Source organism: Cetorhinus maximus, chromosome 2, assembly GCF_964194155.1.
Source record: "Cetorhinus maximus chromosome 2, sCetMax3.hap1.1, whole genome shotgun sequence".
NCBI classification, from domain to species: Eukaryota; Metazoa; Chordata; class Chondrichthyes; order Lamniformes; family Cetorhinidae; genus Cetorhinus; species Cetorhinus maximus.
The window spans coordinates 60,529,037-60,543,846 of record NC_135880.1 but is presented as its reverse complement, the minus strand read 5'-3'; the positions used below and the strand labels follow the sequence as shown (position 1 = coordinate 60,543,846).

Below are 14,810 nucleotides of genomic sequence, written 5' to 3'. Positions count from 1 at the left end.
TGCTCCAGGGAAAATAACCCTAATCTATACAATCTTTCCTCATAACTAAAACTCTCCAGCTCAGGCCACATCCTGGTAAATCTCCTCTGCACTCTCTCTAGTGCAATTGCATCCTTCCTATAATGCGGATTCCACAACTGCATGTAATACTCTAGCTGCTGCCTAACCAGCATTTTATACAGTCCCAGCAGAATCTCCCTGCTCTTATATTCTATGCCTTGGCTAATAAAGGCAAGTATCCCATATGCCTTCTTAACCACCTTATCTACCTGTCCCACTACCTTAAGGGGCTAGTGGACATACACACCAATGTCCCTCTGATCCTCGGTACTTCCCAGGGTCCTATCATTCATCGTGTATTCCTGTGCCTGGTTTTTCCTGCCCAAGTGCATCACCTCACACTTATGACTTCTGAGATCCCCTCCAAATCAAACACAATCCTGACTCAGGCATATATCACTATTATTTCTGTGTCACTGGGTCAAAATCCTGCAACTCCCTACCTTCGCAAGGGATGGAACAACAAATTCAGTCTTGCTAATAAAGAATGAACATAAACAAAATAGTTCCACAACTGGACCACACTGGAGGGGTTGGGGGTGTGGGGGTGGGGTGGTGTGGATGGTGTTCAGACCAAGGTAATGTCCTGAGCTCCTGAAACTGGACAACCTTTATTTTCAGCAGATTGATTATCAATTGGAAGTTGGATGTCTTTGGAGGGGGATAGGAGCAGTCAGTGGGTGCTAGAGCTAGTAATATAGGGCAGGTGGGCATCCATGAAAATGTGCATAAAGAATCAGGTAACCACCGTAGTAGAAGGATCTGTTACCTAAAGGGTTAACATGGGACTGAGTATAGTACCGCCCACATGGTGATGTAAGAAGGTACATGATCAAGAGCTAAGACCAGTCTAGAGATAGGTAGCAACATATAAGGATCTAGTATGGGGTCCTCTCCATACTTTTACCCTCTACTGTAAATATGTACATAGTGCATTACTGTTAATAAAGACTTCTTTGTAACTTTAACAAGATGGTTTCATGGTGTCCAAGCAGTACACATCACGGGTAGTGACAACAGAACAGATTGAGGTGGCAGCAAGGGATAAAAATCCACATCCTCTCTAAAAGACTGAAGAACTCTCAAGAAAAGGACACCAGCAATGATTTTGCCCTGAAACAACCTCACTCAAAAAAGCAAGCAGAAAACTCACCTGAGAATCTCCAGAGAAACGAGAACCTGGCAGGAGAAAAAGGATTAAATAAAAAGCCAGAAGCGGAACAAGTTAGCATATTACTTTATTCCATTAGACCTCTTGCAGACGACATCATTGGCAGTTAGCCATAGAAGAATCATCTGCTAAATTTGATGATGTTTTAAAATCATTCTACCTTCTCTTCAACCTGAGATCTAACAAGATCTTGGAATGCACCAAAGTTAACAGGAGAGTCCAGCAGCCTTGGGAGCCTGTTGATTCCTTTATCATTGATCTTTACTGCATGGCAGAAGGATGTGAATACGATGATCTGAAATCCAAATTCATCTGAGACAGGATCGTGGTGGGTGCCGCGGATGATTCACTCTCCAACCTTCTCAAGCCAAAGATGGCCTTACTCTCGACAAGGCTGCCCAGATAGTTAGGGTGTCCGAGCTGTGAGACCAACGTAGGACCATTCTCAGAGGGGAAGGAACCTTATGGGACAAAAGCCACACCTCGGTCCACCACATCAAGCCACACAAGCACAGGGGGCGTCCGAGCCAGGGTAGGCCATCCCCCAGCCAAACGATTGTGCCAGTGCTGCGGTGCAAAACGCACTGACAGGAAGGACCAATGTCCTATCAGTACTGCCACATGCTTCTGCTGCCATCGACAGGAACACTTCAGTGAGATGCGTCAGTCACGACCTCAGCACAGCATAGATACACAGCCTTTCCTCTTTGGGTGACATCAGATGATTCCTTGTGGAATACAGAGATCTCAGTGAACGGCTATCTAACCAACTTTAAGTTAGATTCCAATGCCAGAGTGGCAGTCCTATCGGATGAGAAACCGTGGCTCTAAGGCCACTGGGTCCGAAAGATGGACACCCCACTTTATGGTGCAGGTGGAGTCCAACTCCCAGTCATTGGTATGATTTAGGGGCCATTGAGGTAAAGTGCCAAACAGATTACAGAGCTGATGCATGTTGTGCACTTGTTTCACTCCTCAGCAGAGACACCTGCATAGCTCTTGATCTCCTTCAACCAGCTGAAGATGTGAAGGCAACTAACAACCCTGCCCAACTTGAAAGGTATCCTCCCGAAGGCCCAATCACTACACACCATAGATATGTTAACTTCATTTGTATCCTCTCTTCCTTGTTAGTGGAGCAGGTCTGTTCTTCATTTCAGGTCTCTGAACATACCCAAGGGCCTGACCAATACACCGTGCAGGAGGTTACCACAGCACCCCCAGTGGAGGTGATGCCATGGCCTGAACGACCTCCAGAGAAGCCTCTGCCTCCACCAGTGACCACGGTGCAGATGGTAGAGAAGCTGACCAATGCACAGCTCCAACAACTACCAACCAGCATGCCAAAACCACAGCATCAGCTGGAACCAGGTATCAGCCTCACGCAAACACAATTACACAAAGGTGAGCCACCTACCTACTCTTCTTCCATCCACAGGACTGCACTCCCTCAACCGCAGAGAGCTTTCTGACACCCAGAAAAGGCAGAAGAAGAAGAAGAAGAAACACCACCAACAACTTGATGAACACCGCTTTCATCCACCCAGGAAGAAACAATCACCACTCACTACAACAAATCACCACCATATTAACCAGACCGACCAGGCGTGGTGCAGCACCTGTCAATGGAAGGAGCACATGAAGTCATGCCTACATCCAGATACAGCCTCCCAACCACTGCCAAAATTAAGAACCTCTAGAGCCTACCACTCTCCTGATGTGGCAGGGGTACAGGGCCTGTACACCATCCGAATCTCCAATTTCAAGGACTTGTGGGGGGAGATGGAGTAGCAAGAACATTGTTAATGCATGCTGTTGATGTTGTAATGTTAATTTGGAAGTAGTTTAGAGTTAGGATAGTTTATAGTTGCAACACTAAAGTTAAGTACTCAAGACTTATAGTGATGTGAGACTAGAAGCAAACTGTAAATAAACTAATGTCAATCTATATCCAGGGGATAAAGGCTTGCGGGGAGGTGTATAGAAGGATCTGGTACCTAAAGGGTTAACATGGGGTTGAGTACAGTACCACCCACACAGTGATATAAAGAAGGTACATGGCCTAGAGCTAAGGCCAATCTAGAGATATGTAACGACCTAGTATGAGGCCCTCTCCATACCTTTACCTTCTGCTGTAAAAACGTACATAGTTCAGTAATGTAAATAAAGACTTCTTTGTAACTTCAACAAGACTGCTTCATAGTGTCCAAGCAGTACACATCACGGGTAGTGACGCCAGAACAGACCAACCACCAGTCCCATGTAAATGAGATGTCATCCCACTCACCCTGCAAACTCTAGCACAGGCCTTGCTGGACAGCATTAGCAGATGTGATTTTGCTGTAACTGCTGGCAGCATGTCCAACAGATTTTTGGCATCATTGACTCATTCTTTTTTTAGTAAAACATTCAATACTAAGAACTAAGATCAGAAGCTATTCATTTTGGTTCAATTTTAGAGTGGTTTACTGAATTAGGAGGCACTTCTCTTGGATTTTTGTCCTCTTTTTTCTATATGAGTAGTACTTATGGCCAAGAGGCATTGAGCACAAGTCCAACACCAAGGTTTAGTGTTTAGGAAGCTTGAAGGAGGTGGGGCCTCAACATCGATCTCGACGTTGACAACTACTCTGATTTATCATTTCATACTTCTTTAAAGCCCAACCTCTTGCTACTCTCCGAACATTTTGCAAGATGAATAAAGAATACTTGTGCATTAGAGAAGATGGGAGCTCCAGGGGAGCAAGGGACCATGTCCTTGGATATGCAACTGGAGCCTAAGCACCTGTCCAGATTCTAAGGCTGAAGGTAGAGCCAATGCAGAGTCTTGGTGGAAATTAAGAGTTTTTAAAAATTCAGGCAATTTATTATTTCAAATAAATTTAGTAAAATTAGCCTGAAAATTCATCATCAATGTTCAAGACTAAACTAGATATCCATAGCTAAACACATAATAACCCTAAACATACCTTATAGATTGAATGGAAGGCAGTGACATAGATTCAATGCACTAAGTGAAAAGGAAAACCAAATTAAAAGGGTGAAGGGATTAAAGGGATTATCTAATAGGTTGAAAACCACAAAGTGGCCTCTTCAAGGTGGTAGTTAAATCATCTAATTTCAATGTGAGTCTCCTGCACTCAGGATTTTTGACCTGACCTCTCTTCCATTTTCCATCTCATATATTTAAATTTTGCTGTTTTTGTTGTTGCTTCAGCTGATAATATTTTTTTCCTCTTACTAAACATCGTAAAGTGGTGAACTCCCACATCTAAGTAGTGTTGTACATTACTGTTGAGCACAGGAGTCGGTATGGCTTGATAACTAGAATGCTTGTTTCTGAGTCAGAAAATTGAAGGTTCGATTCCCCACTTGAACACTTAGGGCTGGGTTTTATGTGCCCCCACTGAGTGTGTTTTTGGCGGGAGGGCACATAAAATAGGGCTCACCCCACCACCTTCCCGCTCACCCCCATAACACAGTAGGTGGGGGGGGTTGCTGCCAAAATCAGCAGCCCACCTACCATATTTAAGTAAATAGTCAAGGGTCATTTGAGCTTGTTGTCAAGCCAATTGACTTCGATAATACGCTGCCCACGTCACAATACGGTTGTCGTGGGCAGTCAGGCGGCAGTGGGCAGGCTGTTTTTGTTGAAAAGTTTCTAAAAGGATGGAAGGAAGGGGGGGGTACTCTCTTTGGAGGCAGTCCTTTGCCCCCCTAAGTTAGTACCCACCTTTTCCTCCTACCTGCTTGCTCTCCAAAACCCACCCCCCCACCCCCTTCCCTAAGTTGGCCAAACCCTACCCACCCAATATCCTGGATTTATTCCAGGATCCATTGGACTTTCTTCTTGGGACTGGTTGCAGTCCCAGCAGTGCTCACTAATGAGATCATGGCACTGCCAAAACAGCCGATTGGCCGGCAACTCTCGAGTGAGGGGACAGAAGTCCCACTGTCAGGGAATTTAGTCCACCTGCAGCACAATATGGCTGTGGGGCAGGCTGGAGGGAACTGAGTTGGCTTCCAGCTGACTTTGTTTCCCAGGGGTGGGGTGGGGTGGGGGGGAGCTGTCCGTCCCCTGTAACATGCAGTCCTTAATTTACATTAACACTTCAATGCAGTATGCTGCAGTGTTGGAGATGTGTACGCAAGTCTAAAAGGGGTACAGGAGCAGAGGGATCTGGGTGCATATGTGCATAAGTCATTGAAGGTGGCAGGACAGGTTGACAGTGTGGTTGATAAAACATACAGTATCCTGGGCTTTATTCCTAGGGCCATAGAGTATAAGAGCAAGGAGGTTATGTTGAACTTGTACTAGATACTAGTTTGGCCTCAGCTGGAGTTCTGGGCGCCCCACTTTAGGTAGGATGTGAAGGTATTGGAAAGAGCGCAGAAAAGATTCATGAGAATGATTCTAGGGATGAGGAACTTCAGTTATAAAGATAGACTAGATAAATTAGGACTGCTATCCTTGGAGAAGAGAAGTCTGAGAGAGATTTGATAGAGTTATTCAAAATCATGAGGGGTCTGGACAAAGTAGATAGGGAGAAACTGTTTCCCACTCGCAAAAGGATGAGGAACGAGAGGGCACAGATTTAGAGTGATTGGCAACAGGAGCAAAAGCGAAATGAGAAAAATTTTTTTCACTCAGTGATTGGTTAGGATATGGAATACATTACCTGAGAGTGTGATGGAGGCAGGTTCAATTGAGGCATTCAAAAGAGAATTAGACTGATATTTGAAAAGCAACAATGTGCAGGGTTATGGGGAGAAGGCAGGAGAATGGCACCAGATGAATTGCTCATTCGGAGAGCCGATGCATACACGATGGGCAGAATGGCCTCCTTCTGCACTGTAACAATTCTGTGATTAGAGATGTTGAACTGGCATCTTCCTATGCAGGTAAATCTTAAGCACCCTATAGCAGTTGAAGTATTTTCCTAGGTAGCAGTCTACCCCCACGCTACCAATGGCGGACAACTGCTCAGTCCTCTTCGTCGTTTGTGAAAACTTGAAACTGGCTGCCATGTTCATCTACATAAAAACAGTGAATGGATCTCAGTCAAAGTGAAATCCTGCAAATGTCTCCAGCTCCAGCCTGGAAGGAGCCAGTTGCATGAAAGCTCATTGCCATTAGCAATGTGGTTTGAGTACAAAAATAAGGAAGTCTTGCTGCAATTGTATAAGGCTTTGGTGAGATCACACCTGGAGTCTTGTGCCCAGTTTTGGTCTCAAAATCTAAGGAAGATATGACAATTATGAGGTTTAAAGATTGTTATGTTTTGGGTCTCTGTCTCTAATTTAAGGTAAAATGAAGGGGGTCATCTGAACTGCTCTAGAGTCTGCCTGACAGCAAGCCTGTTTTATTGTTAGAGATTAAAGGGGACTCAGATTGTTTTACTAGGAAGAAGTTGCAAAGTGTTTACACTTGGAGGCAATGGCAGCAGCCTGCGTTTCTCATATTGTTTCACAGGCTAGGCCAGCATTTATTGCCCATCCCCAAGTGCCCTTGAGCTGCCTTCTTGAACCGCTGCAGGTCATGAGGTGTAGGTACACCCACAGTGCTGTTAGGCAGGGAGTTCCAGGATTTTGACCCAGCGACAGTGAAGGAACGGTGATATATTTCCAAGTCAGGATGGTGTATGGCTTGGAGGGGAACTTTCAGGGTGGTGACCTTGTCATCTGCTGCTCTTGTCTTTTGAGGTGGTAGAGGTTGTGGGTTTGGAAGGTGGTGTCGAAGGGTCCTTGGTGAGTTGCTGCAGTGCATCTTGTACATAGTCCACACTGCTGCCACTGTGGTGGAGGGATTGAATGTTTAAGGTGGTGGATAGGGTGCCAAGCAAGTGAGCTGCTTTGTCCTGGATGGTGTCCAGCTTCTTTAGTGTTATTCAAGATGCACTCATTCAGGCAAATGGAGAATTTTCCATCATACTCCTAATTTTAGCCTTGTAGATGGTAGACAGGTATTGGGAGTCAGGAGGTGAGTAGCTCACTGCAGAATTTCCAACCTCTGACCTGCTCTTGTAGCCACAGTTTTTATGTGTCTGGTCCATTCAGTTTCTGGTCAATTGTAACCCCCAGGATGTTAGTAGAGGGGGATTCAGTGATGATGATACTATTAAATGTCATGGGGAAATGGTAAGATCTTCTCTTGTGTTCTAACAGTGGATGGACTGTGAGTCTCCAAAGTCACAGAAAAGTGTTGAAAATGTCAGATTGTGGACAGTTATGCTTTAAACTATTCATTAAGTTCCAAGATTAAAGAGAGTTGTGGTCTCAAGGATAGCTAATCATCATTTCTATCTCATTACAAGGCCCTTGTGATTCACATTTCCATGGAGATGGACTTTGAGAGGGGAAGAGTCTAAGATATTCCAAAAACAAGGGCAGTCTTCCAGGATTTGGGGGAGGGACAGCAGCTATAGGCAGCAAGCCGCTATGTTTCATCATGCAGGAATGCAGGTGGGAGCTCATGCTTAGATTGAAAAGATCAAACTCATGAGGAGTTAAAACGAGGTTGGAAGATTTGCATAGCTGATGTTAGATGAAGAATCTCCAGGGAGAAAACCCTGACTGTGAAAGACAGTTCTGAGGTGAAAAGTTCCCAGGCTGAGAAAGAACAGAAGTAAACCCTTAGGGGCTAAGAATCACCTTGGTTTGGTTCTAGGAGAATTAAATGTCTACTTAAAGGACAGTGTAAAGTATATTTGTGAGTTGTTTTCAGCTGTGCTAAAAAAGAGAAAGTTTTGTTTTGTGGTTTAAATATAAGGTGCCTACAAAGATAACGTTTAATGTAGTGGGTTTAGTCTTTTGTTACAGTAAAGGTCTTTAATTGTATAATCTTGCCGTGTCAGCCTTTCAACTTTCAGCTGTAAGTTTGAATTTCTTTGTTTAAGTTATCAGTTTCTGCAGGGATCATAACAAATGCATATTTGCCTTTCAGGTGGCACAGTGAAGGTTCACTATATTGGTTCCTGGGATGAGAGGGTTGTCCTATGATGTGAGGCTGAGTAAATTGGGCCTGTAGTCCCACCCCAGGCTTAAGCACAAAAATGAAGGCTGACACTCCAGTGCAGTATTAAGGGGGCATTCCACTGTCAGAGGTGCCATCTTTTGCATGAGATGTTAAACCAATACCTCATCTGCCTACTCAGGTAGATGTAATAGATACCATTGCATGATTCCAAAGAAGAGCAGGGAAGCTATCCCAGATTTCCTGGCCATTATTAATCCCTTATGCCGTTGCTCCTTTTACCAGTTACCTTAAATCTGTGCCTTCTGGTTCTTGATCGTTCCACCAATGGGAACAGTTTTCCCAAACTACTCTGTGGAGACCCCTCATGATTTTGAGGGCTCACAGGATGACGGTATTGCAGCTGCCACCCCGTCACTCAAACAGTGCCCTTGCAGTGTTCTCAGCCAGCCACATAAGCCCAAGCTGAAATGGCAAAGTCTGAAGTTGGGCCCTCTGGATCTAGAGATGTTCGAGCTCACTCTCAAAGTCTATCTGCAGTTTTCTCAGCTGAAGATCTGCAGCCTTTCACCAGCCACGCTCAGCCATTAAGGAAGAACCTCATGGGAGCTCTATAATGGACAAGGGCACACAAAAGACAGGCACTAAGGGAATGCACAAGGTATATTAGTTTATTTTTGTACACATTGTGCAATGATTGAATTAAAAAAGTTGGTTTGGAAGGTGCGCTTTCTGGTGGTTTTTCTTTTTGTGTTGTTGGAAAGAGGATGATGAGATGGCCAATTGGAGGGGAAAGGTTGGGAGTCTGAGCCACTAGTGAGCCTATCAGCAGCAAATATGAGAGAGAAAAATAGTCTCTGATTGGAGGAGCAGTGAACAGTGTGGTACATTCAGCCTGAAGCCAGAACGCCCAAGGTGGCAGTGAGTTTGCTGGGGAGAGGGGGGAGGGGGGAGGGAGAAAGAGACTGGCTGCCAGGTGATGGAGGGGGGGAAGGGGTAGACAGGCTGCTGGGCAGGGGATCAGTGCTGGGGGGTGGTGAGGGGGTGAAGAAGAGACTGGCTGCTGGTGTGCTGTGATGGGGGATGGAAAGATGCTGGCTGTCGGGGTGGGCGGTATGGGGGTGGGGCGGTGATGGGGGTTGGGGGTCGCAAGAGACTGGCTGCTGGTGTGGGTGTGGGTGTGGGGGGGCGTGGTGAGGAAGAGACTGGCTATTGGGCAGGTGTGTGGGGGTGAATCCTCACACAGTCTGAATCCTCAGGGGGCCTGGCAGACAGCAATGAGTCCTGAAGTGAAGCTTGGAAATGCTAAGAATGAAGACCCGAACAGAAATGAAGTTGTCACGTTCAAATAAGCATCCAGCAGTAAACTATCTCCTAAACTTTTCACTACTCACAATGGCAATGCTGCTGAGAGAGTGTGTGAGAGAGAATGTGTGTGTGTGTGTGAGAAAGAATGTGTGTGTGCGAGAGAGAATGTGTGTGTGAGACAGAAAGGATGTGTGTGTGTGAGAGAGAGAGTGAGCTTGTGTGTGTGTGAGAGAGAGTGTGTGTAAGTGAGAGAGAGTGTGTGCATGTGTGTGTGTGACAGAGAGAATGTGTGTGTGAGGCAGAAAGGATGTGTGTGTGTGAGAGAGAGTTTGTGTGTGAGAGAGAGAGTGTGTGTGTCTGGCTCACTCCCAGTGTCAGGGTTGTCACTCACATTCACCCCCACAAACCAACACATACTCACACAGTGGGTGTGGGTGAGGGTGAGTGAGGAAGCACCCTGAGCCTGGGGGTGAACTGGACACGCACACTCTCACCCTCTTACACTCTCATGGTCATCTTTATTAATTACTCATTTTATAAAACAATAAATATATTGCTTTGACATTGCTTTATGTTTGATCAGCAAATTGATTCCTTTTTTCATACCTTTGAAATTCATGTTTAATGTTGTGCCAAAACTAACTTTTCTGAAATCTGCTCATTGGTCCCTTGAGTGAGAAAAAAATTGAAGTGTGGCCCCTCATGAGAAAAGATTGGACAAGCCTGTTATAGACTCTTTGAAGTGTTTGTTTTTTATAAGGAATTAAGCTTACAAGGGATTCTGCAGTTGAAGAAATATAAATGTAGTGAATGGGTTTTTATGAACGAGAATGTTTTTTAAAAAAAAATAAAGTCTGCAATAGACACTTAGGGCAGGACATTTAGGTCAGTGTACGTGCGCGATTTGCGGGCCCGGGAGCGGCTGGCAAATGGACAGCTGCCCACGATCGGCCCCAACTACAATTAAACGCTGGCTGGCCAATTAACGGCCAGACAGCGTGAAGAGCACACTGAAATGCTCAGCGCTGCCGGGGTGGTTGGGAGTGGGGGTGTGGGGGGGGGGGGGCTGCTGCTGGCGGGAGGAGGCCGGGCGCTGAATGAAAGCAGAGAGATGCCTCAGGGAGCTGAAGACTTCAAAACCAATAAATAAAGTTTTTAAAATCTGGAAAAAAAAAATGTCAATGCATCACCTTCAGTCACCTGAACATATGCATGATGAAAATTCTGTCCATACATTTTTAAAAATTTAATAATGGAAACCACATCCTGCCCTTGGATGAGGTTTCATGAAAAATGCAACTGTAAGATTGGGCGGACTGTGAAAAATCGGAGACAATTACAACTTCAATTGCACTGATTGGCTTCTTAATTGTCGGCAGGCGCGCTTCCGACTTTTGCGCGCGCACGCCGACCGAAAGATGTCAGGACGCTCGCCCGCTTGATTTCATGTCCGATTGGGTTGGGCACACGCCTATATGCTGACCTAAAAATTCTGCCCTTAGAACTTTATTTAATTTTAGCATGGGTCCTGAGTTCTGCCCATGGTGGATACTGGATGAGTCTTTGAAGTGTTTGTAAGTGGGTGTAAGGGCAAAGGGTGGTGAGTGGGTGGGGCATAGGTTGGCATGAGTTAGCACTAAGTTGGCACAGGCTATAAAGAGCCATGGGGGTGGATGGGGGGCATAGGTTGACATAGGGGCTATAAAGGACTATGGGGTTGGTGGAGGAGCAGAGGTTGGCATGGAGGATATCAGGGGTTATGGCCGTGGGTAGAGGTGCATAGGTTGGCATGGAGATTATGAGGGCCATGGGATGGATGGAGGGGCATAGGTTGGCATGGAGGGTATGAGGGGCAATGAGGGTGCATAGAGGGCATGAGGTGGCATGGGTTGGCATGGTTGGGGCATGGGGAGTGTGTGGGTTGGTGAAGGTATGTGAGGGGTGAGGGCTGGAGGGCTGTGGCTTTGTTTAAATGCTTTTTAAAAATATCTTTGACAAAGTGCTGGTGCACAGAGGCAGGCCTTCCACCCAGCCTGCCTCTGCACCCAGCAGCCTCCGCATTCGTTCCGGGGTGACCTAGCCCAACTCCCCATGGAACCGCAATAAACTACTACATAAGTGGAAGTTGTTTCCTTCTCTACTGTGATTCTAGTCTAATGGCAGCCATAGGCCTTGTGGGCCATCATTGCTTCACCGGACAGATGAAAATAGGCAGAGCTCACTGATTGAATCAACCCTGGGCAATTTTATATTATTTTGTTCATTAAGGCACTTACTAAAATTGTTTTACAAATGAAGGATATTTTTCAGCACACTTTTGTGGGACTTCTTTTGTGCAATTGTTTTTTTCTGTAGAGTTCATGACTCCTACCTTGAGTAATGTGCTAGCTTTCACTTTTAACAGTTTGCTGCTGTATGTGAAGCAAATATATTGCAATCCATGAGTCAGTCTCCACTCGCTGTGTAAATGGAGTTTAGTACGGGCACTACTGCTGCACTTTGAGAGTAAACCCAAAATGGAGAATGAACACAGACAGACATTCAAAGATTTATAGCACTATGGGAGATGTCGTTTCAACTGATAATTGTTTTCTATGTGAGTTTGTTTTGTGGTTTAAAAACTCCCACCCCTCCTCCAATTCAGATCAAGGTAATTTTGTTCTATACCTTGTTTTGTCCTCTGCTTTAACCTGAATACATCATGGTGACCTACTTACACTCTGTGACTTACTAGTATTAATATTGATTTTTTTGTACTCATTCATATAGCTTGCACGCATAATTCCCTCTTGTTTTAAGATTATGCCTCGGGGCATTGGGCAGGAATTTCCCATGGGCTTCAGAATACCTTCATTGGGATCAACTGGGGCCGCCGAGCCAGGACTTGATGAGAGGTAGATCAGCAGCGCAATCTTCTGGGAGGTGGCCTCCTAATTGGCACCTCCGCGCTCACTGTCCAATTAAGGACGGTGGGCAGGTTTCAAATGCTGTGAGCCCAATCACAGGGCCGCATCTCTAGAGTCTTGACAGCCCCACCGAGAGAGTTGGGCATTGTTGAGGCAGGTTTGAAAACATGTGCGCCGCTCAAAATGGAGGCGCCTCAGAGGTATAAAAATAATTAAATATTTTAGAAGGGTGGGAAGGCAGCAGGTCCAACAAACTGGATGGAAATCTTTCCAGTTGGATCGTTGGGGCCACCAGGGATGCCTTTCCTTCCTCGGGCCCCCTCTTTGGAGGATGGAGTCTCCAATTCTGGTGGCCCCCTCGACTGCCGCAGGAGGCCACCTCCATGGAGCTGACGGTCTCTCCTCTTGGCGACAGTGCTGCAAAATCAGCCCTAAATGGGACCTTAACTATTTGAATTCCCTGTCCACCTCCATGCAGCAGGTAGGCAACCCACTTCCCAGGCCACCCCTTGGAAACTTCTCCCGCAACAGGAATGCTTTAGGGAGCCATCTGGACGTGGATCCCACCTATTGACCTGATTCCCCCCCCCCCCCCCCCCCCCCACCTCCACTTACACCTCTGCAGTGCTGGGTAAACTCAGCCTATTGCACTGAATCTGTACCGTTGTAAATGTTTCTGATGTCATACTGATTGGTGGGAAGATGAAGCATTCAATACAACATGCAATTAATTTGAAAATAAAACATAGGAAATAAGTTATAAAACACATTGCAGAGTTAAGGTAATAAATATTTTTAATATATTCTATTATTTCCTAGTAGTGAATTGCTCATTATCAGTCAGTAAAGATGCATTGATTGTTTCAAAATTGTTCATTCTTTTGTTATTGACCAACACTACCAGCTACTGGCATCAGGCACTTAGCAAAAATGCAGACCCAAAACTGAACACAATCATCTCCATGGGTGCAAGTATCATTCAACTGAACCTAAGATGGTATTGCAATCATGCAGGACAGCTTCAAAGTTGTACATGATTTAAGGTCATCAAGAAAAAATCAATAGGCAATTCCAGCCACCCACATTCACTTAAACTCTAGCTCATTGCATTTTTAATGATCTTTGTCCTAAATGTCTCTTGCATGCCTTGATCTTTGGCTGCATCACATCTAGAATTTATGCAGCTCCCCAAAGCTCTGTGCATTATTTGCAAAAATTATTTTCCACAAATGCCAAGATTTCTGAGTATTTTAATGAAACTCTCTTGTCTCTCATTGATAGACTGATAAATATAATTAAATGCATATATTCTTCAGAAGCAAGAATAAAAATTAACTTAAGCTATTGTTTTCAGGTGGGATGTATGATCAGAATGCAGCTATTCACAATAACTATTCACCTACAACTTGAACCTGTTCTTGTAGCAGCATATGGTAGAGCTTATGCAACGAAGAATATCATACATGCTTGCATTTTTTAAGTCGCATGATTAACTGTGACGATGAAATTATTGAAAAAAACTAATATTTTAAGGTTTTCTATTTATCGCACCATACTTTGCCGGATGCACTCCATTTATAATGTTTTAAAGGTCTTCTGCCTCACATGCACTTCCTGTTTGACATGCTGAATTTCTGTGTCATGGCCTATTACATCTGGGCATTTTTAACTCTTAGGTACATATACTTAACACTATACTTAACTTTCAGTCCTCCCAGCTATAGGTAGCACGGCTGTTCTGCTGATTTCTATCTCTGTTTCTTCTAGGCAGCAGTTCTCTAAGCTCCCAGTTGGCAATCTATTTTTAGTTTATCTTTAATTCTCTGCTACCATCAGGTAAATTTTACTTGAACTTATTTTAACTTGTTTTTAAATTTACTCACTCTGCTGCTACTTCCACAAACCTCGCTACTTTTTACTTACTTTCTGTTTCCTCTTCCTCATCGAGCCTTTAACACTCGTCCCCCTCTTGGATCTCTGGCCAAACCCCTGCCCTTCCTCTGCCCATGTTGTTGAGGCTGTGACCACATTTCCATTCACTCTGGTACAAGTGCAGCATTTGAGTCTTTGGTCAATGCTGTCACTTGTTCTTACCAATGAAGTGTTTCTGCCTGTTAATATTTTAAACCCCCTCCAATCCTAGGGCTTTGCCAGGACTTAGGACCTCTACATGCCTGTTGCTGCTTACTCTTCCTTCCTCCCTATTTGCCCACCATCCTGCTTTGTCCGTTTTCCCAGCTGACAAATATAGACTAGCAACTTTAGTAGTGAAAACATATATAGAAAGCATCATTAAGGATGCCATTAACAACCATCTAGAATGCTTGTACAAAAGCAAAATACTGCGGATACTGGAAATCTGAAACAAAAACAGAAAATGCTGGAAAAACTC

General features: G+C 44.8%; 2 protein-coding genes across 2 annotated transcripts in view; one reads left to right on the top strand and one right to left on the bottom strand.

Annotated features, from left to right (window-relative positions):
* Positions 1 to 10,265, top strand: part of arb2a (ARB2 cotranscriptional regulator A) — a 918,141-nt gene extending 907,876 nt beyond the window's left edge. Inside the window, exon 12 of the transcript XR_013579777.1 lies at positions 10,256 to 10,265. The gene's annotated coding sequence lies outside the window, so the exon portion shown is untranslated. The remainder of the gene's footprint in view (positions 1 to 10,255) is intronic.
* Positions 1 to 14,810, bottom strand: part of LOC144694533 (uncharacterized) — a 237,279-nt gene that overhangs the window by 162,867 nt on the left and 59,602 nt on the right. The gene's annotated exons all lie outside the window — the stretch shown is intronic.